The following is a 23,642-nucleotide window of genomic DNA, read 5'->3' as shown; positions in this document are numbered from 1 at the left end:
GAACACTCTTGAAGTGATGGTGGGAATGCAAACTGGTACAGCTACTGTGGAAAACAGTATGGAGGTTCCTCAAAAAATTAAAATAGAACTACCCTATAATCCAGGAATTGCACTACTGGGTATCTACCCCAAACCACAAGAACCCTAACTCAAAGGGATGCATGCATCCTTATGTCTACTGCAACATTATTTACAATAGCCAATCTATGGAAACAGCCCAAGTGTCCATTAGTAGATGAATGGATAAAGAAGAAGCGATATGTTACTTATGGAATGTTACTTAGCCATAAAAAATAATGAAATTTTGTCGTTTGCAGCAACATGGATAGAAGTAGAGAGAATAATGCTAAGTGGAGTAAGTCAGGCAGAGAAAGTCAAATACTGTATGATTTCACTCATATGTGGAACTTATGAAACCAAACAAATGAACAAAGGAAAAAAAGAGAGAGAGAGAGATAAACCAAGAAACAGATTTTTTATTATAGAGAACAAACGATGATTAACAGAGGGGACGTGGGGAGGGGAGGATGCGGGAAATAGAGGATGGTGATTAAGGAGTACACTTATGATGAAAAAAATAAAATGTAAAGAAATTATATTATAGGGGCGCCTGGGTGGCTCAGTCAGTTAAGCGGCTGCCTTCGGCTCAGGTCATGATCCTAGAGTCCTGGGATAGAGCCCCCCGTTGGGCTCCCTGCTCAGTGGAGAGCCTGCTTCTCCCTCTCCCTCTGCCTGCCTCTCTGCCTACTTGTGCTCTCAATCTTTCTCTCTGTCAAATAGATAAATAAAATCTTAAAAAAAAAAGAAATTATAAATAAGCACACAAATTAATTATACCAAAATAAAGGTGAATATCCAAAACTCATTACTTCCTAATTATTATACCACATTTTTCTATTATCTATGCTATTGGAGTTGTCTATGCATATGATTTCTGTAGTAGAGACAATGTACTACTTACTGAATATCACTGCCCAGCTTTGTGTTCAATATCACATTGGGAGCATGAAATTGGCCATGATGGGAGTAGTTATTCAACAGAAATCAGCAAATGCAACAACTTGAGCCTTCATCTTTGGTTTTGTGGACTACCCAGGCTCGAGAAATTGATGAAGGAAAAATTAAATAAGGCAGAGTAAACTCAAAAGTGTGTTATATCTCTCATTACTTCATAAGTCACATAGAATATTGTCAAACCATGGCTGAAGTGAAGCCATAGGTTGGCTGTGGACCCAAGATACAAGCATTTGGCAAACTACATAAAAACATTCTGTGAAAATCAATTGGCTAGATGGAATTTATGATAAAGGTATTGGACATTTTGTTATTAATTGCCAATTGCTTGCCATACATTTTTGCATCAATAAAATACAACACAAATGTATACACACACATACACACACATACATTTTATTTTTTCCGGAGGGCCAGTTGTTAAACGTGTTCTAGCCCACCACAAAGTGAAGGGGATCAAAGTGATGAGGTCAGCTGCAGGCTGACATTGGTCAATATACAAAAAACAGAAATGGAATGCAGTAGACAAAGCAGAAGCTGATTGCACTGATGAAAAGCACTGGGATCATATCTTGCAAAAAAGCTCGAACAACCCTGATGGTCATAACAATGTGACCTTTTAATTGGCATAGCCCTCAGCACCATGGATACACACTAAGGGAAAAAACAGGATATTTAAAGTTTAGGAGATCCAGTAATCCTTATGGAAATGGATGCAAAAGCACAGGGTGGAGGAGAAGTGGGAGAAGAGGAGAATTTATGAAAACCCATGCCTGTGTTACTGCATTTGCCAGGGTTTGACACCTGTAGAGATAAAATTACCTGCCTTCCGATTATTCAAATGCAGAACTCTGGCAAATACATGCTTTCAAGTTCTCTTCCTTGTCATTGATCAATCCTAGTCAATGGATGTCAATGAGAAGTTGATTTTCTAGATAAGAAGGACCTCAGATACATTATAATTCTACAGGTATTTTTCATTAAATACATTCTGTTCTTTGGAAGGCTTTTTGTTTATTTATAAAATGTTTCTCCAGTTTTATTAAAAATTGGGCTTCCTTCTTCATTCATCTCTGAAATGATATTGCAGAAAACTGTGTCATTTAAAAATCATCCCATCACTGTGTACACTCCAGCAACTTTTCGTACCATGACTGCATATTCTCTTCTCAGCAGTCCTGGGAACCTTCCCTCATTAGATCCTAACTCATTCCATCTTCTCTGATGGGAGCTGCCTTCCAGGCAGGTTTAGATTTTTTTTCTCCAAGACTTAGACATTTTATTTACAAAGTTAAGAGACATTTTGTGAATCCAATTTCTTTTTTCTTTTTACATTTTTTCTGCTTTAAAGCAATTGATTCAACTCAGGGTCTGTTTTTCTTAAGGAGAGGCGTTTTCTCACTTTACACATAAAAATTTTCCTGTACAAGATTTTGGGGGAAAAAAACACAAAAATAAGGAGTGCGTTTTGTTTTTTTCTTTTTTTTATTCAATTGCAGACAGAGTTGAAACAATGATAATGGAGACATTTTCTCTGGTAAAAAAGCAATGGTGAAACAATTCAATTTCTATTTTATTTTTTTCCTAAAGAACTGGAGCATACTGTCACAGGGTTATACCCTTACTTCCATGTAAAACTAGCTATACAACAAGCACCGTACATTATGAGGACCTCACAAATTAAATATGGAGTGGTGATACATCCACCGACATAAAGATAATAAATACAACACAAAATACGGGTTATATGACAGAGTTGTTAATCAAAAACATAGAATCAAGCCTCAGATTCTTGTAACAAGGCAGCCATTTTTATAAATTCCACCGCTTAATAGTACATATTGGTGAAATATTCAGTGGATTTATGGCTGGTTGACATTTTGTACTCCAACAGTGTCATTATCATTTGGCCGCTATTACATATGACTTTATTTTGGGTTGAGGACTCATCTTTCCTATAAGACTGAAGGCTCATCAGGTCAACGGCTTTGTTGTGTTTTTAAAGCTTTTGCACATTACACATTGCTTGGTTCATACATATTACTTGGAGGAATGATATATAATTATAAAATTAGTACCAAACAATCTATTTGATAAAGAAATATGAATGAATATATGTAGCATAAACTGTGAAAGATTCCTTTTATCTTTCTTGGTTGAAATCAGGTTCCACTAGCAGAGTATTGACCCCAGCTCTAACCTAAAAGAAGGGCCTGAGCAATTGCAAAGATTCAGATAAGAGCCCCAGAGTAATTTTAGGGCAATATTCAGCTGAAAGAATCAAAAAGCAAGGCACTTGCAGTGACAGCCCACTGTACTTGATGCAACTGATGTAGTATGAAGAGCTGTTCTCTTTGTTCTGGAAAGCAGAACAAACAGGCTGATGATTTGAATTAAGTATGAGGAAGTAATATAATATCCTTTATTCCTAGCTTAATCAAATGATCCCATTGCTTGAGATCAGAGAGTTCTTTCTGCATTGACGGCGTTGGCAAGCAACTATGGCAGATTTCATAGTAGCAGGGAAAGCCATCTCCTGTCTTCACTGAGGCTGGAAATCACACTGATGGTATTGTTTCCCTCCATATGAAATATTAGCCACTGCCTACCATAATCCTTTAAAATTCACATGGCCTTACACAGTGTAATTTAGATCTTGCAGTTGTCAGTACTGATGTTGTTTATTTACCAGATTGTTGCCACTTCTCCCTCTGAAGACAGCAGTAAGGTGTCTCAGGGTGTGTGTGATGTTGACTCCCAGAGAGGGAGTGCCAAAGAAGAGAGAGAGAAAAAGACGAGCAAAGAATAGAAGAGGATGTAGTCTAACAAATAAAAAAATACTTATCTTAAAGTAATTATTTTTTTATTCATGGGAGTGAAATGAAATTTATGTACTATTTCTACTTTTATTATTCTAGAATTTGGTGAAGCTCTTTCAGAATGTGTTATTATATAACAGAAAACAATCTTTCTTGTTCTTATGCGAAAGATAAGTTAGTGAGAAATAAGCTATTAAATCTTTTTAATTGTTCAGTAATGATTAATAAGCTATAAATAATTATGGTGGTGATATTAACTGATGCCATCACAGAACAATAAATTTATGCAGAGCTTTGCAAAAGCAGCTCTAAATGTGCCTCGGAAGTAAAACATGGGCTTCTAGACTATTTACTTTCACATAAAATTAAATATACCCCAAATTTAATTAAAAAATCAGAATTATCACTTTAACAGATGCATAGTTTTCCTCATTAGATCTCTTTAACTATTTGTCTTCGTTTATTGACTTACAATATTTAGGACCTAAATGAATACTGTATATAACATTTGGTAACATCTGTGCCATATATTAGCCTAATGGCAGAAAGTATTATATATCATGTAGATATATACTTAGTATTTCAATTATTTTTATATTTTTATAATCCATCATAAAATTCTGTACATTTGAGAATACCTTAATACATTTAAAATATTGTCTCACAAGTAATTTATTGTTGCATTTCTCCATTATTCAACAAATACTTATTTCATGCTTGTTAGGTGCCACTCGTGTGAGATATTACAAGGAATTCAGTAGTGACCCAAAGAATAGCCCAGTGAAGGAGACTGACAGACAATTAAAACAGAGAGGTAACATACAGGAATACGTATTGGAGGTAGTGAGAAAAAAAATGGGAGCAGGGATTTTTATTTGAAGTAGTCTGGGAAGGTCTACTAAGGACTTAATATTTGAACTAAATGCTGGAACCTAAGAAATGGCTGGCCAGGAAGAGCCAGGGAAAGGGTGTACAAAGCCTCCTACCGCTCAAACCTTGCAGCCCAACGTGGGAGCATGGGGTCCAAAGAGCTATCGGCTACCCCATGCTCTAGAGACAGGTAATCAATAGCAACTCCGTTCCAGTGGGGAGTATTCTTGAAAAGACAACTTTGGGGGAAAATGAAAGAGTTTTATTTCGATATTATCTGTTTGTGGTATTTATGAAGCTTTTATGTGTAGATTTTTGTTGAGGAAACAAATTGGAACTCAGGAGACCTGCAGCTTGGCGTCATCAGAGTATTGATGGGTAAATAACTGCAGGGAGAGTTAAGATCCTGGAGACAGAGGAGGATTCTGACATCCACTCTGGAGGAGCTCAGAGACTACTTGGAGAGCAGGGTGGCCAGGCCTGGGAAGGCTGTGCCAGTGCTGGACACATGCATCTTTTTTTTTTTTTAAGATTTTATTTATTTATTTGACAGAGAGAGACACAGCAAGAGAGGGAACACAAGCAGGGGGAGTGGGAGAGGGAGAAGCAGGCTTCCCGCAGAGCAGGGAGCCCGATGCGGGACTTGATCCCAGGATCCTGGGATCATGACCTGAGCCGAAGGCAGATGCTTAACGACTGAGCCACCCGGGCGCCCCTGGGCACATGAATCTTGCTACTAAAGGTGGTGGAGGACTGAGGAAGTGTGACCTCCTACGATCTCTTATTTTATCAGGCATGGTTTTATTACAGAAGATATAAATCATACCTGGACCGAGGGGAATGATCCTGCACAATATTGTGTTTTAATGCATAAAGGGGTCATCAAAGAAACATGGGTGTGGGAACTTGAGTTCATGGTAAGGTATCACCCTTTGATTACAGAATATTTGATTTTTTTCAAATGTTTTTAGAAATGGGAAGGAAGAAGGATGCTAAAGGTGGGAGTCCTGGGGCAGTAGCATTTCCATAGGACGTCAATATTTTTTTCAATGAAGTAGAGAGAACACCCTCTTTTTAAGAGTGTAGTGGTACTGTTGCCAGATTTAGCACACACAACTACAGGATGCCTAGTGAAATTTGAAATTCCAGGAGGCAACGAGAAATGTTCTATATATGTATGCCCCATGCAATATTTTGAAGAATATATGTCACTATAGTGAATGAAGGACATGTCTATAGCACACATTACAGAGAGCAGAGACCAAGGTTCCTCAAAAGACAGAGTAGAAGTGACCGGTGTTGTGTGAGACCATATCAGGCAGGTGGCAATGAATGTATAAGTGGTGTCAGGTTGCCGATTCTGTGATTTTCTTCAGGAACATTCTGCCGCATGCCTAAGGAAGATTCAGACATAGATTTGCAGCTCGTTGGGTTTCTAGAATTGTGGTCTTGGAGTACCAAGTGCAATGGAAAGAGAGGAATATGAAGGAATTGTTTTTTTGTTTTTTTGTTTTAAAGAATTGTTACAGTGATTAACCTAGATGTGGATGTGATTTCAGGGATATTGCAGTTTCTGGTGATGAGAATGTTCATGATGTCATCTTGGGAATGGGGATCTGCGGGCAAGGAGAATAAAAATGTGAGGTATCACAGAGATGAGAATAACAAGTGGTTGGAAATTTTGCTAAGTTAGTAGGAATAAAGAGAAGTCTACGAACACAGATTACAGGCTTGAGCAAGTGAGACAATAACTGAGTTGTCAGGGGGTAGGTAAATGTCAGTAAATCTATAGGAATGATTATTTTCTTTCTTTTCTTTCTTTCTTTTTTTCTTTTGCATGAACCAGCTCTCCTTTTTTTTTTTTTTTTTTTTTTTGCCCAGTTTGGGGCGAGGGAGACAGGGGTGGTGTTACTGAGGAGAACAAGCTCCTTCTTCCAATTTCCTGACAAGCACATGTTCTCAGAGACGCAGATCAGTATTTCTCTGTGAACTTAGAATTGCATTTTTAAATTGATGGCCAAAATCAACATTATTCAATATGTTTTATTAAAGATTTTCTCCTGTAAAAGTTAAGAATCTATTACAGTGCTTCTCATTATGATTTTTTTCATTTCTTTATTTTGTATCCCATTTCATATTTTTTACTATATATAAAAGAAAATTGAAGTGTAATTCCAGAATGTACAAATATGTTCTCGGCTGAAGCAGGAGTCTAGGAACTTATGACCAGACCACCAACATTAGTTGTGTAAGAACTGTATCTCTTTATTTTTGTTTTCCCATGACACATTTGGTTCTTATTTCAAACCCCATTTTACCTGCTAGCAGAACACGTTTGCCGATGATTCGGGAAAACCGAGTCAGGTCATTGTCTTTTAACCTTTGCCAGGTAAGCTCTACCCATTTCGGACCCTCCCCTCTATTCCAACTCCTGTGATGTGCATTTTATGTTTCTGGGAGGCTAAGCAGTCATGTCTTTTTGCACGTGAGATAAGGAGGAGAGCTCTTCCACGCAGAACTGAAGTAAGATACCTTCAATACACAACTGCCCCAAATAAAAAGGTTCTCACACCTTAGATTTGAGACTGGACCTAGAAGGGTAGCTGGGTGCAAGGCCCGTTCTCACCAACTCCCTTTTATTTCCCTGTGATTTTTCATTTTCATTATCTTCCAGTTTGGAATATCTTTATCTAGACACATGGGAATAGTTTGGTGAGATAAACTGTCTCTGTTTGAACACATTCTTCCAAAGTTCTATGTTTTCCATCTGATCTTCATCTCTTAAGGGCTAATCAGCCATTTCCTAAATTTTAAAAATTAAAACAAGAGAAGACCAACAATATACACAAATATTATCCTATTTAACATATGCATATACAGATATACATGCTGACAAACACACAGACAGGTATTTATGTGTTTGTGTGGGTATGTGTGTATAGTGTCAGGCGGAATTGAGGGCAATAGAGAAAATAAAGCAGGATTTAAAAAAAGATATGGAGTGCGGGGTAGGGGGGGATTGTCAAAATAGGAAAGTTCTCTCTGATAAAGTGAAGCTTCCATAGTCACCTAAGGTAGTGAGAGGTGAACCACATGCATTTTCCAGGAAAAATATTCAAGCAGAGAGTATTTAGCACATAAAACTCTGAGACCTGAGTGACCGGGTCAGAGTGTGTGTGTGGCGGGCGGGGGGAGAGAAAGAGACAGACAGACAGACAGAGAGACAGAGACAGAGAGAAATGGAGAGAAAGAGTGGGGGAGGGAGGGAGGAAGACAAGTTGTTGGATGCAGATGTGGGGAACAGGATCGGATCGTTAAGTTCTGTAGGTCACCATGAAGACTTCACGGTTCAGTGGGAATGAGACTTCAAACCAACCATTACAGGGGAGTGACATGATCCAAGTTACATTTTCAAAGGGTCACTCAGCTCGGTGGAGAATTGGCCCTCAATGGAGGGACAAGGCTGGCCACAGGGAACCAGTCAGCAGTTACTGAAATGACCAAGTAGAGAGATGACTGTGGTTTACAAGATAGTAGCTGGGAAGATTTCAGAGGTAGTCAAGATGTTGGACATATTTTGAAGGTGGGCCAAAGAGCATTTGTTGATGGATTAGGTGTAGTGTGTAGGAGAACTTGTGACAAATAGTTGACAGTGGTTATAACACTTTTTCAGATGGTGATTCTTAGCAAGTATAGTTTTGATATGTACCTTAAACTCCTAAAATATATTTATCACCCATACAATATTAACGTGTATAAAGATTCACTGATTTACCCACGACCAAAAGAGGCATTAATGTCTCAGCAAAAGTATGTTAGCAGATGTAATAAAGATTGGGATTAGTGTATGCAAAAGACTTTGTAATGATAGGTGCTAATAATATTATCAGTGTTCCTCTATTTATCTTCTCCTTCCAAAACAATAGCGTGATCCTTGGAGTCACTTTCATTTCAAAGAGATCATTCCTAATGACATGCTACAACCACCTGTCAATATAAATCTTCACAGTGATTTCATCTTCTGAACAGCTAAGACTAAAATTTTCACACTCAGCATTAAAAAAATGTATCATTTAGTAAACAACACTTCAGTTTTTTTTAAATCGGATCTTCAATATTCAAGACTATGCCAATTTAACATAATGAGATTTAATATTTATATTAAATATTTGTGCATTGGTTTGCATATATTCTTAGACACAAAAGTTCCACATGAAATATACATGCCCTTTACATAATTATACAAATGTTCATATATTCAAATAGGCATGAAAATTTTGAAATCATTTGTGTAGCTTTTCTTTTATCCCAGTCTATCTAATTTCAAATACGCTATTTTTGTAACTTCTGTTTCTCTGATAGCTTATATGAATAGTTTTCACATTTTATCTCAGTTAATTATCAAAGCTACTTTAAAAGAAGTAAGTCATTAGAATTATGGTACATTGAGGAAACACTAATGATTAATTGACTTAGTTATTTAAGTACTATGAGTTTTACCTAAGATGTGAATCCCAACATTATGATTTCAATTTCTCTAAAAATATTCTGTGTTGTATTCTTTTTGAGTGGAGAGTGGCAGGGGGACGGGGGACAAGTCACCTTTATTAGAACTGTCTCACAGAGGCAAATATCATGGCTGATGCACTGTAGAGAGTAAGTGCACCTTTAACTGTGACCAAGGTACATGGCAGCTTTCTGGAGGAAAAAAAAAAAAATTCTTGGGCTGTATGAACAATTTGTGAAATGATGGAGCTGAAGCTGGGGAGTTACAATAAGTTGCAATTAAATGATGGGGACAGGATCCATCCCTGTTTTCTCTGATTCCAAAGTCTGCAGCATTCCTACCATATCAGACTCTCTTCTAATAAAGTTAAATTAAGTCTGCACACATGACATTTAAGTAGTTTCTAAAGGCTCCAAATGAAATACATATATACAAATTTCTACCTAGATATATAATAGGAGAACAGAGAGTCCTGGGGAAACATGTGATCGCTATGTAGAGTCCCAGAAGTTCTGCTCTTAAGTGCTTCTGGTGAAATACTGAAGATCTAGAAAAGGTAAGGAACAATCTGCTTACTTCTTAGGCATTGCTGCTCATTAGAGTGCTCTGTCCCACTGAGTGCTCCAGCATTTAAGAGGATTATGAAGACTTTGGTAAAAGCACATTGCACAGCAGCAAAAATCATTACAAGACAGGAAAACAGAATCCACGAGGTCAGGTTAAGGAAAGTGACACTGATGAGGATGGCAGATTTCAAAATGACTCTCACATATAAAAAAGAATGGGGTCTTCATCTTCAATGAGACTTGGGGGAAAAGGTTTAAAATTGCAAAATAGACATTTCCTGTAGGTAAAATGTTTGACATACCGAGAAAAATAGGAAACGTATTTGTTTGTGGTATCATTCTGTGGTGTAAATAATAACAACAGACAAGGAATCAACATTCTGCTGATGTTATTTTTTAGTTGGACACTGATAGGGTTGGGAGAGATCCAGAATGAGCTTTAGCTCTCACTTTCTCATATATGGTGAGGTCTTGCATGTCATTGTCCAAGGAGGCAGCTTTTTTTAAAAAAAGATTTTATTTATTTATTTGAGAGAGAGAGAGAAAGCAAGCAGCAGGGAGAGGGCAGAGGGAGAAGCAGGCTCCCAGCTGAGCAGGGAGCCCGATGCAGGACTCGATCCCAGGACCCTGGGATCATGACCTGAGCCCAAGGCAGACACTTAACCAAATGAGCCACCCAGGCGCCCCAAGGAGGCGGCATTTTTAAGGATGGGTATTTTAAAACCACTTGAAAGCTTTTGAAATACAGACTTTATTTTTTGAACAGTTTTCAGTTCATGGTTAAACTTGAGCCAAAAGTACGGAGATTCCCCATGTACCCCCTGCCTCACATAGGCACAACACCCCCCACTACAGAGCTCCTGCACTGGAATGGAACCTTCCCTCCCATGGATGAACCTACATGGACACACACCATTGCCAACCAAGGTCTGTAGTTTACATTACAGTTCACTCTTGCTGTTGTACGTTCTATGGGATTTGGTCCTTTTTATAAAACATGAAACTCCTGTGAGTAACAACAGGTGAGAGAAAAGTGCATCTTGCTGACACCAGAGCTCAAGAGCCGGGTTGCCTTAGCTCATCTGAGCCTCGAGAAGCTTTCCAACCAGGGAGCCAGGTTTCAAGACACTTGTAGGAGAAAGAGAACTGCATTTGCAGTTGGACAGATCCTCTGTCTGGCTCTGTGATTTAGTAACTTAATCCAAATTGCCATGATTCATTTTCCCTATCTCCGAAATAGAAATCATCCCAGACCTCACAGGCCTTTGGGAAAGATTTAACGGAGGTCAAGTGTATGTAATATACCATAATAGCTGGCACAGGTAGTCATTCAGTGAAGGATAGATTCCCCTAAACTTTCCAAATCTTATTTTACTCAAGACTAATGTGATTAATCCCACCTCTGCCTTCTTCCAAGTACAATGTTGAAGGTACATTGCAATGAGTGACATTTTATTATTATTATTCAGAGAGATCACGAAGTATTATAAGATGCCAGCCTCAAGAGCAGGTTAAATATGGCATGATGTAGATCTGCTAATAAAACTCGAGTAATTATCTCAAAATATCAGAAAGCTGAAGTTTGCATTATTCTAATTTATAGAAAATTATTGATTTCACATAAGCCTCTAAATGTACCATTTTCGCCCTGCTTAGGTTATTTCTATATGACGATCATCTGCATGGGGAAATAGAGAAGACAAAAAGCAGGCACTCTTTCTGATAATTTTTTTTTGTCTTACGGCATAAGGAATGTCTCTAATAAATTAAAGGCATACGTTTAGCCATATCTTATGGCACGTAAATATTTTTCTGAAAATTTAACATTGGAATCCAAATTTCTGCCTGTGTTTTGACTACTATTCCATTACTTGACTGAATAATTTTGAATAATAGCCTATTCTTTTGATTTATCTTCATTTTTCACCTATTGAAAGAACCTGTTTTCTACTTCCCCATCTATTTTGCATGAATATACCAAGATCAAAGATTTAGTGATTATGAATAACATTCAAATTCCTGACTGTAATGTAGTACATATCTTTTCATTATCCTTTGTATAGATTTACAGGATTATATGATAAATTATGTTATTTTACTTGGCCTTCAGTTAATTCTATTAGAATCTGAGTTTATAATTTACAATGAAGTGAATTAATGTTGGAGTGTTTTGTTGTCATTTTAGCTTACCATAAATAATTATCTCTATGTTATCTACTGTTGACTTCTCATAAAAGATTAATGTAGAATTAGTGACAAAATGGGATTCTCATCAAATATAAAATCCCATAAAATTAATGCTTCCCAAGTTGTAACTTGAAAATTCAAAAGGCATTTGTGATTTAAATCTGTTAACTCTCATTATAAAACTTATATTTCTGCTTCAAACACTTACATGAGGGCACACACACATTTTGTGTAAGAAGCAAGAAGTGTGAAGAAATGTCATAATCAAGTGTAATAAACTATTTATGGTAATGCATTCATACTTTTTTGTTGCTGTTAACATGAATTATGGGAATATTGAGCTACCATGAATCTAGGTACCTTTCTAAAGGTAATCCCCCCTTATGTTCCAATGGGTCTTCTAAAGGATAACCAGTATGTAACTGCATATTACATAAATTGATTTGGTAAGTAAAATAAAAATAAAATGCAATATTTTCAGATTTCTTAGCTTGGAAATGATCTAATCAAGAGGTACAGAGGAATGCATTTTTCCACGAGAGTTATAAGTTACACATAACATGACATAACACTAAAGCATTAACAGGTCTATCACTGGTTAAATAAAAAAAAAATGAAGGCTTTCTATCTGACAGATCTGACTTTGCTACTATATTACATGTTGGCACAAATTTATTGTTAAAAGCCTTTTAATACTATCCATCCTAATTTTCATTTTTAATCAACTAGGCAAGGAAATATTTAATGTATCGATTTGTTCAGATAGCTTACGTATTGTTAGCATCAACCCAAACCTTGTCTTTGTTCACTATATTGTAATAAAGTTTTGTGCCAACATGTGGCTGTCCTCAAAAGAGTAAAATATAAATATCTCAGGGTGAAGGATGTCCTTTGTTTTGCATTTTGCCCTTTGTTTATACAACATAAAGGGGAGTTCTAAACTAAACTTCATAAAGGGGAGTTCTACAAAACTCTTCTCTATAAAACTTCCTAGAAAATTATTTGCCATTTCACTCTAGGTTTGCCTGGCTCAAAGATAAAAGAAAAGAATTCTTTCCATATTTTCCATACCACACCGTTTTAATCTATTTGCTAAGAATGCTCTAGGGCATGTAGTACTGCCTTATGTTGTGGTGCTTCTAGACCGAGGACCATATGGGGTGCTATCGAAACAACAGGGTTCACTTACAGGGTTGGATGCTTTTTTATTTCCTTACCCTGACAGGCCCTGCATTTATACATTGTTGCCATCAGTGCTATTTATTTAGTATAATTAGTATACTTCTGATGCATTTGTTAAGAATGCTATATACAGCATTATTTACATGTATCTCAATATTCACAGCTTTGTGACTTAAAATGCAGCATTCTGTATTATATAGCAGTGTCATCCACAAATAAATTTGAGCATCAACCAAATCTATTTTGGAAAAGATAGAAATTATTCTACTGCACAGATTGTCTCCCCCCCTAAAAAGGTGACTGTGAAGGCACTTTACCATACCTTATTGCAGAGATTGATAAATGTGTATCAAGGCAAGAGTGTATAATCTATTGGGTCTGCTTTCAAAATGATCATAATATCTTGGCTCATAACTTATGATATGAGGTTACTCTACAAATCTATAGTGTATTCCTGAGTGCATTTAAATTTGAGTTAATAATTCAAATTTATAATATCTATTCTGAAACTATTATTCAATCTCTAGGTTAATGCAAAGACTAGGAGGCAACTTGTGGAAAAGGACTTAGAATTTCTGCTTCCTTAGAATCAGAATCTGGGAAAACAGCAGAGAATCCTTTGAGGATGCATTTGATTTGGATTTTGGTAACCTTTAATTCATCCCGGAGCATCCTCCATAATGGAGGACTACTCTCTGAGGGAAAGGAATTTACTTGCGTCCTATACCACCCAGAGGAAGGAATGCCCTGACTCCAGCACCCTCTAGCCTATCTGCATGACTTAAAGAAGAAAAGGAAAGAAAAGAAAAAGAAAGGAAAGGACAGGACAGGAAGCAGAAAAGGAAAGAAGAAAGGAAAGAAAAGAGAAAAGGAAAGAAAAAGCTAAAATATACATATGAAGGCCACAGCCCAAGGACTTAGCTCCACTAAAAGACTAGGATTTAATCATAAGATTATAGAAAACTTCTCTCCCAACTTTACTGCCTTACCACCAGAACTCCCATGTAAAACATTAGATTATAACTGAAGAGCTGGGAGAGAGAGATGTTATCTAAAGAGGGTTTTTAGGAAAGTCCAGAAAAATAAAGGAAAAGGAATTATAGAGAAATTTGAAAACTCTAGAACCAACAACTAAAACAAACATTAAATGCAAACTCCTAGCCAAATTAACATAAAACCTCACACTAAGGGCCTAACTACCTCAGCATCTATTCACTGACAGATGATGACCATTTTCAACAAAAATTACAAGGACAAAGGAAAACAGCATGAAGAGACAAAGCAAACATCATAACCAGTCTCAAATATGACACAGATGTTGCTATTATCAGACCATGAATTTAAAATAACCAATGACATACCTTCAACATCACTGATGATTTCATTGGCTGTGTCCAGTCTACTGATGAGCCCACAAAAGCATTCTTCATGTCAAAATTCTTTTTTTTTCACTTATTACATTTTCTTTTGATTATTTCTTAGCACTTCCATCTCTTTTCTTATATTAATCATCTACTCTAACATGTCATCTGCTTTTTCCATTACGGCTCTCATGAACACAGATGCAAAAATCCTCCACAAAGTATTAGAAAATTGAATTCAGCAATATACAAAAACATCAAACATCACATCCAAGTAAGACATATGACACATATACAAGGCTGGCTTACTATTTGAGAATCAGTCAGTTTAACTTACTACGTCCACAACATAAAAAAGAAAACTCATATGAGTATATCAATAGAAGTTGAAAAAATATTTGACAAACTCAAATACTCATTCATGATAAATACACTCAACAAACTAGAAATAGAGCAGAACTTCCTCAACTTGATAAAACACATGTACACAAAGGTACAGTTAACATCTTACTAAGTGGTGAAAAGCTGGATGTTTTCTCCCTAGGATGGGGAAGAAGGCAAGGATATGGTCTCATCACTCTGCTCTAACATCAGACTGGAAGTCATGCTAGTTCAATAAAACAATACAAGGCAATAAAGCTATACAGATTGGCAGATGTCATGATTATCTATGCAGAAAACTCCAAAAAATAATAATATAAAAGAAAAGAAAGACTGCTGGAATTGGTAAGCAAACATACCAGGGTTGCAGGAAACAAGATTAACACAAAAAAATTCATTTGCTTTTTCATATATTACCAATGAATAATTGGATTCAAAATAAATAATGATGTTGACAATAGAACTAACAACAACAACAAAAGAAACCCTGAGGTATAAATTTATCAGATATGATCACAGTATAAGAATCTTGTCTACCCCAGGTCATCAGAATATTCTGCAATGCTTCCTTATACAAGATGGGTAGTTTTACTTTCTATGTCTGTGACTCATCTAAAATAACATATGGGTATACTTTATAATATTCAGGTATTCTTCTTACATTCCTAGTTTGTTAGTTTTTAATTATGTGTGTGTCAAATTTTTTTCAAATGCTTTTCCCACATTTATAGAAATAATTGTGTGAATTTTCTCCTCACATTAATTCATTTTTGAATGTTCAGTTAACCTTCCATTCCTGCTTTATATCCTTTCAGTCATTATGTAGTAGTCTTTATAAATTACTGGTATGAGTCAGGACCCCAGTTCATGTCTTTCCCATAAATTAATCCAATTCAAGCATGTTTCATTGAGAAAAATTTTTCCATTTTCCATCAAATTGCCTTATTGTCTCTGTTAAAAAGGAACTGACAAATACATGCTAGTCTATTTCAAGGCTTGCTATTCTGTAACTCTGTTACACAAATCTCTTTGCTTATCCATATGTCAAATCGATACTGTGTTGATTGTTGTGAATATACAATAAGACTTGAAATCAGGAGGTGCAAGTCATCCAGTTTTGTTCTTTTCCAAGATTGGGTTGGCTATTCTAGTTACTTCGCATTTTCACATAAAATTTATAATCATCAAATTAGCACAAAAACCAATACCATAAACTATTATAACTTTAATTAGATGAGAGAAAAATTAAATTTGGGGATTAGATAAATGTGGATGGAATTGGCATTCCAAACAATATTGAGTTTTCTAATCTGTGAACTCAATGAGCTTCTCCATTAGTTAAGTCTTCTTTAATTATTTTCAGCAAGATTTTAATGCATATCTGTTGTTATAATTATATATATGTATATCTATGAATTTCATGTTTTTGATGCTATTTTAAATAGAATATTTTTTTAAATTTAAATTTTCCAATCGTTTGCTACCAGTACATAGAAATTCAATTGATTATGTATCAATCTTGCTTTCATTAATCTTGTTACATTCACTTATATTTCTAGAATTTCTATAGATTCCATAGGATTTTACATAAATAATCACATTACCCACAGATAAAGATTGCTCTTCTTTTCTTTCAGTATTTACGCCTTTTGATTCTTTTCCATATTGCATTGACTGCGATCATCAGCCTAAGGGCAAGTAGGAGCAGTAAGCACAGACATTTTTGTTCTGTGCATAGAGACGTGGGTAAAGGTTTCTTCAGATACCAACATGTATTGAGTGTGGATAACAGAAGATTTCTCAGCATGGCAGCATTTGATTTTACCCTGAAAATGTCAGAAATTACCTACAAGGACACGGGAAGACAGAGGACTAGACAAATATGCACAGAGACATTAGACAACTTTAGAGGAGAGTCAGACCAGAGATTATGAAACAGCTGGTTTGCTTAGTGAAATTCTGGACGTAAGCACAGCCATGTATTCAGCCACAGATCTATATCCACTATGTGTGAAGCTTTGACCAAGCTTTCTGCCTTCTCCTGCAAAAGGCACTCCCTTTATCTAAGCACAGCACCTTCTTCAATTCTATTGAGATAAAACAAATCTATTCATCTATCTATTATCTATCCATATCTTTTATCTATATTTATAGATGTATAGATTTTTGTTTGTTTGTTTGTTTTTACTGCTCCAGTCAAGGGAAGGGAAACTTTATTGAAGACCCAGGGCCCTGGGGCTCTGGCAGGAGGCTGCCCTGCAGCAAAGGAAGAGCAGGTGGAGAGACTTATTTGACCTCCTTCTTGGGGCGCAGGTTGTTGGCGTGGCCATACTCCAATGACAGTTGACAGAGCAGGGGTGCAGGTGAGCGTAACAGTTGGGGCAGATCATCTGGTTGCAGTTGTATTTCTGGGCCAACTGGTGGAGGAAAGGCTCAGTGATGATACCACCCCGCAGGAGAAGCACCAAGTGCCGGGTGGACTCTCTCTGGGTTATTGTGGCCTGAGAGAGCACCACCATCCTGCAGTTGTTTGCCCACAAAAATCAGACGCTGCTGGTCAGGCGGGATGCCCTCCCTGTCTTGGGTTTTGGCTTTGACATTCTCCGTGGTATCACTGGGCTTGACCTCGAGGGTGATGGTCTTGCTGGTCAGGCTCTTCACAAAGACCTGTGTCCCTGTGTTTGCTTCAAAGCCACCAGGATCAAATCACTCTGCCACCTCATTGAAGACAAAGTCCCTAGATGATTTTAATAATGTATTTTAATCACCAAAAATATCAGAATTTCCAAAGGAACTAAATTGAACCTATCCAAATTAAGGCTGATTCTGAAATTGCTTATTCCAATGCCTAAAAAGGGAAATGTACACAATGCTAGAGTTTAGAAAAGATGAGAAAGAACTAGAAAATTCAAATTTACTCAAGTTTGAAAAAATATGAAGAAAATCATAGGGAATACATAATCTGTATATGAAATAGAGTGAATATTAGGTACAAACGTGCCACAGAGGAATGTGAAAATCCCTCCTTCTCTTTCTCTCTCTCTCTCTGTCTCTCTGTCTCTGTCTCTCTTTCTCTCTGTCTCACTTGGATGATATGTGCGTGTTCATTTGTGTGTCGGCATGTATATATAATCATGGGAAATGTGATATACCGTAGTATACAGTGTGCTATTTTCTTCCTTCTAGTAGCTAATTTAGGAAAAGAAAAGCATGTATTGGGGTATTTTTAAATAACTTTACATATAAAATGAATGCCATTTTAGCTAAAATAGATCAAAACTTCATGGCCAGTTGTTAAATAATAACTAACAATGATTTCCTGTTGAAGGAAGTAATTAAAATCCAACTTGTGAACCATATAATTTGTGTGAGTGTGTAGATCTGCACTAGGTGATTAAAACTGTAATCACTTTTTTTTATGGGTTTCACTTTGAAATGATTATAAAGACTTAAATGTTGGGAAATGCTATCTACATTGTTACTGACTCAAAGTAACTTTCCTAGATTATAGTCTCCAGGAAATGAGACCTCTGTAGAGAAATAAGTAAAACACACCTTTTCTTAGAGATTTTCCTGGCTGTTTTTTGTTTTTAAAGAAATAGTCCATCCAAAGGCAAATGAGAAGAAAAATTTCGTTCCACTAGAACTTCTCGACTTAAATTAATTTCCACTTAATTTTCCTTGAAACATTTGTTATATATGTTCCAAAATTTACATGCAGATAAAAATCAAAACAATCTATAATACCTTCAAATGCATTTGTTAGTTCATTCCTAGGGTTAAGCAGAAATGATTTCCAAGAGAAAATATAATTTGATTTTAGCTGGGGCAGTGATTGTTTGACACTGAGTGAAGTCCAATAAAGGTTCTTATTCTAATGCAATATTAATAGAAAACATTTGGGAAATTTGCTTTGCATGTGTGTACTTAGTGCTTAAACAACTTACATAATATATATTGAAGATGTTTTGGCATTTCCTGTAAAATTAGAATGCTGTTAGAATTGCTGTGTACTTTCCAAGGACACTTTGGTCTCTGGTTAGAGGACATCCTTAGATATGCCCTCTCTTCTCCCTTCCTAAAAGTCCTCTCCCAATTTCTTATTGATACCATTGAGCTCCCTACAGACACAGATCAGCAGTCTTGTTGTTGACATACAAGGTGAATCTTTGGGATTTACTCTGTTTTACTTACTTTCTGTATTCAGCAGACAGTGCAGTCCAGTGCTCTCCTGAAGCCAGATAACTTAGCGCACGTGGCCAAAACTTCAGAAGTAACAGAAATAAAATCAGTGAATCACTGAAGCAATAATTAGTAAAAGTTTATTGTGCACACACACAAAAAAGACATTTTGCAAACTGGGAGCACTCATACCAAAACATGGAATGAGGCTCAGGGATGTATTGTTATAAAGCAGCTTATATAGTGAGAAGCAGTGACTGTGTTCTTCACAGTGAGAAGCTATAGAATTAGAATTTTTTAAAAGATTTTATGTATTTGAGAGAGAGACAAAGAGCACAAGCAGGAGGAGGAGCAGAGGGAAAGGCAGACTCCCCACTGAGCAGGAAGCCCAACATGGGGTTCAATCCCAGGACCCCGAGATCATGACCTGAGCCAAAGTCAGATGCTTAACCCACTGAGCCAACCCAGGTGCCCCTAGAATTAGAATTTTCTTAAATAATAGAGAATCCAGTCAGTGATTACCTCATATCAACCTTGGGAAACAGTTCAAGTTTTGCTTCTGACTTTCAGAAACATAAGCAAGAAATGACTCAGGTCAAGTTAGCCTTGCAAAATTACTTAAATGAAGCTTTGCTTGTATAACTAAAGTGGTTTGTCTGCTCAGGCAATTTTCAAAGTTGGTCTTGTTTGTTTTTTATGTTAACACCACTTTCATGAGCAGTCAAAATGCAAATAATCGCACAAATTACTGTACTAATTACAAACTGATAAATGCTGTGAAAAAGAAGTAGGAGTGAAGAAATACGTGTACATATATATTTATATGATAATGCATAGGTATACTTTAATACTTTATCTGCATATGTTTCCAGTTATATATATATATATATATATATACATACATAAACATAAACACAGAGCAACAATGTTTTTAGGTGTGTGTATACATTGTTGTCCTTACTCCTCTTTCTCTGGCAATTCTTATTAAACAATTATACTGTTGGGGATCTATCAGACTGAGTGTCATATGGAAAACACTGAATCACTGTCTGGCTGACCCATGAATGGATATCCTACTCATAAATATAACACATAATGCATAATTCAATGCTTCCACACAGAAGGAAGTACAAAGTTTAGAATGATTGATACCAATATTGATAAAGTCACCTACAATAATAAGTTACCTGTGACTCTTCTATTTTCTTTTTTTTTTTAAGATTTTATTTATTTATTTGAGAGAGAGAGAAAGAAAGAGCATGAGAGGGGGGAGGGTCAGAGGAAAAAGCAGACTCCCTGCTGAGCAGGGAGCCCGATGTGGGACTCAATCCTGAGACTCCAGGATCATGACCTGAGCCGAAGGCAGTCCCTTAACCAACTGAGCTGCCCAGGCGTCCCGACTCTTCTATTTTCTTTTTATTTTTTTTTAAGATCTTATTTATTTATTTGACAGAGAGAGACACAGAGAGAGAGGGAACACAAGCAGAAGGGGTGGGAGAGGGAGAAGCAGGCTTCCCGCGGAGCAGGGAGCCCGAAGCGGGTCTCCATCCCAGGACCCTGTGATCATGACTTGAGCTGAAGGCAGACGCTTAATGACTGAGCCATGCAGGTGCCCCTCTTCTATTTTCTTAATAGTGAATTTTAGAGGAAATTCCATGTGTTATTCTTTTTTTGTGCATGAGACAATAGATAATGGAATCATTAGGGACACTATTTCCAATATCCTATCATTAAAGATAAATGATAAGTTGTATTCTCTTATTTTTATAAAGAGAGAAGCCTTTCTTCCTTTTCTCCTCAAGCTAGATATTCAAATAATCAACTTAATCCCTCATTCATAACAGATGCAGGAATGTTTTCAAGTCTACTGAGAAATCTCAGGATTAAAACACATTAGAGGGGCGCCTGGGTGGCTCAGTCGTTAAGCATCTGCCTTCGGCTCAGGTCATGATCCCAGCGTCCTGGGATCGAGCCCCACATCGGGCTCTCTGCTCCGCGGGAAGCCTGCTTCTCCTTCTCCCACTCCCCCTGCTTGTGTTCCCTCTCTCGCTGTGTCTCTCTCTGTCAAATAAATAAATAAAATCTTTAAAAAAAAATAAAAAATAAAAAAAAAAATAAAACACATTAGAAACACATGACTGACATGTATATGGATCTCTCACTTAAAGCCATCACCTTTTATGAAAATTCAGGTTTAATTAAAATAATAATAATAATAATAATAATAAACATAGAGACCAGGATTTCTTTTATAATGAATTAAACTTGGCAACATGGGAAATTTCTATACAGTGTGTTTCTATTTTCAACAATAAATCATTACACAGGAATTAAATTTATACATAATATTAAGAAATATATGTATGTATCTATGTGTGGGTTACAGAAAAGTTATCATGGTATACAAGCATAACTTTTAAACTTCCTTATTTAAATATAGTTTGAGGAGCACCTAGGTGGCTTAGTTGGTTAAGTGTCTGCCTTGGGCTCAAGTCGTGATCCCAGGGTCCTGGGATCAAGCCCCCAGGTCAGGCTCCCTCTTCTACGGGGAGCCTGCTTCTCCCTCTCCCTCTGCCTGCCCCTCCCCCTGCTTGTGCGTGCTCTCTCTCTCTAGCAAATGAATAAAGTCTTTAAAATAAATTAATAAATAATGTTTGAAAAGTCTCTGAGAACATTTAATTTTTGCTTTTCACTGCAGCAGAGTGAAGCTATTATAACAATCCTGGTCAGAGAGAATGGGCAAAATGAAGTATTACCAGATAAAAAAAATGTTAAATCCAAAATCTCAAAATTTGAAGCTCTGAGCAGACTGTAGGAGGTAAGTGGAGACTTGCTTTTGGAATTCTGACTGTGGGCATTGGATGCGCAGGTGACACGAGGCTGAGCTGGACAAGCCCCGGTCTTCAGAAGCCTGCATGCTTTCTTTCTTTCATGATCTCAGAAGCAAGTTTAAGCTAATGCTGTGATGTATTAAAAACGACCCAAAGGCATTCCTTTGGGAGGCATTGAGAAGCATCCAACAGAAGATTCGGTGACTCCAGAACAGGACAGGACACAGAGATCGGGCAAGAGATGTCAAGCTCTCTGCAGGAGAAGCTTCGTGCAGTCATCTTTCCTAACTCCAGAACCAGCATGGAGCAGGGCCCAGCACATGGCTCCCATGAAACAAAGGCAAAAATCCAGGAGAACAGTAAGCAAGCTAACACCTAGAAAAGAGCTGACAAACAGAAAAGAGAATATTTGGGTTGCCTTTTTTTTGGTAACCAAAATTTGCTATTAAAGAGCTTGAGACATACTTAATTTAAATGAGCAATAGAATGTGTTAAAGTGGTTATATTTTTAAACCTGTAAATATTTCCAAAACAATTTCTATAAACCATAAAACTTCCTACACCACTTCAGCCATCAGGTGCCTGGAAACATCAAGCCACTCTGGTCCCCCACCCTACTCCGCACACACGCCATGTTTGTTCTTGTCTTCACAGTTTTCAGTTTGCTTTCTGACTGCTATTCCAAATGCTCCCCCGGTAAAAGTGGAAGCCTGGAACCTGTTTCTACTTTGGAGGAAAAGTGCCATCTCCACAGTATAAACGTGCCCTGGGGGCAATCAGAGGCTCCCCAGTTCCTTCAGCTGCATTCATTCCTGTGGGAATGTGGACTCCTTGCTCAGCAGGGAGCAAGAAGTCGTGCTTACCCTGATGGGACCCCTCATGGGATAGAGGGGCTATCTATTGAAATCCACAGGCATATCATACACAACAAGAAATCCCCTCCATTGTGCTCCTCTGAAGGGCCCTCTGTCTCCAAAGTGAATGCATATTACATTTATCATTAGAAAACAACATTTTAAACATGTCTTAGTGAACTTTCTATTCATCCATCAATGCCCAGATTGACATTTATGACTCCCAGAAGGCCTTTCTAATTTTTCTCTGTGTATAACTTCGTATGAAACTTCATGCCCCCAAAATTGTCTATCTTATATTATTATTTATATATACCCTGTGTCCCTTTTATAGCATTAAGTTCTTGAAGTCTATGAATTGTATCTAAACATCTGCATGTTTCCCACAGGATCTAGAAAAGTGTCAGCCTTAAATATATTCCTTCAATTGAAATTAATGAAAACATTACTCTAAATTTTTTATCACATATATTTTCTTCATAGCGAAGGCATTGGGGTGATGGTTATGTCCCGGATCTGTTTTGTTTGCATTGAAAATTCATAAATGAGGGGTCTGTTTGTACTGAGTCTCCTTCCCAAATCTCTGAGTACCACGCCACACCATAACCTTCCGCTAAGAACCAGATGTTGTAAAGCAATGCACCAGTGTTTTTCAGATTTATGAGAGATTTCAGAGAAAGTGCAGTGCTGAAATAAATGTACGAAACTCTGGGAGCCTGGCATGCAGGTGAGCTCGCAGGCACTCTGGAAAGCTACATATCATTTTGATAATGAAGATTCTGAACTTGGGTCTGGTGCCATGTTGAATGAGGTCAATCCAGGAAGTTCTATTTCAAAAATGTGTGTTATTATAAAAATGAACAATAAAAAAAATTTGTGAAACAGTTT

At 37.0% G+C, this 23,642-nt stretch overlaps 1 pseudogene; it reads right to left on the bottom strand.

Annotated features, from left to right (window-relative positions):
- Positions 1 to 17,173: 17,173 nt before the first annotated feature.
- The window catches only part of LOC118521999 (ubiquitin-ribosomal protein eL40 fusion protein pseudogene), a 29,520-nt pseudogene continuing 23,051 nt past the window's right edge, over positions 17,174 to 23,642 (bottom strand).

Source organism: Halichoerus grypus, chromosome 4 (assembly GCF_964656455.1).
Source record: "Halichoerus grypus chromosome 4, mHalGry1.hap1.1, whole genome shotgun sequence".
NCBI classification, from domain to species: Eukaryota; Metazoa; Chordata; class Mammalia; order Carnivora; family Phocidae; genus Halichoerus; species Halichoerus grypus.
Note: the sequence above shows the minus strand (reverse complement) of the source record. Positions and strands in the feature narration are given on the sequence as shown.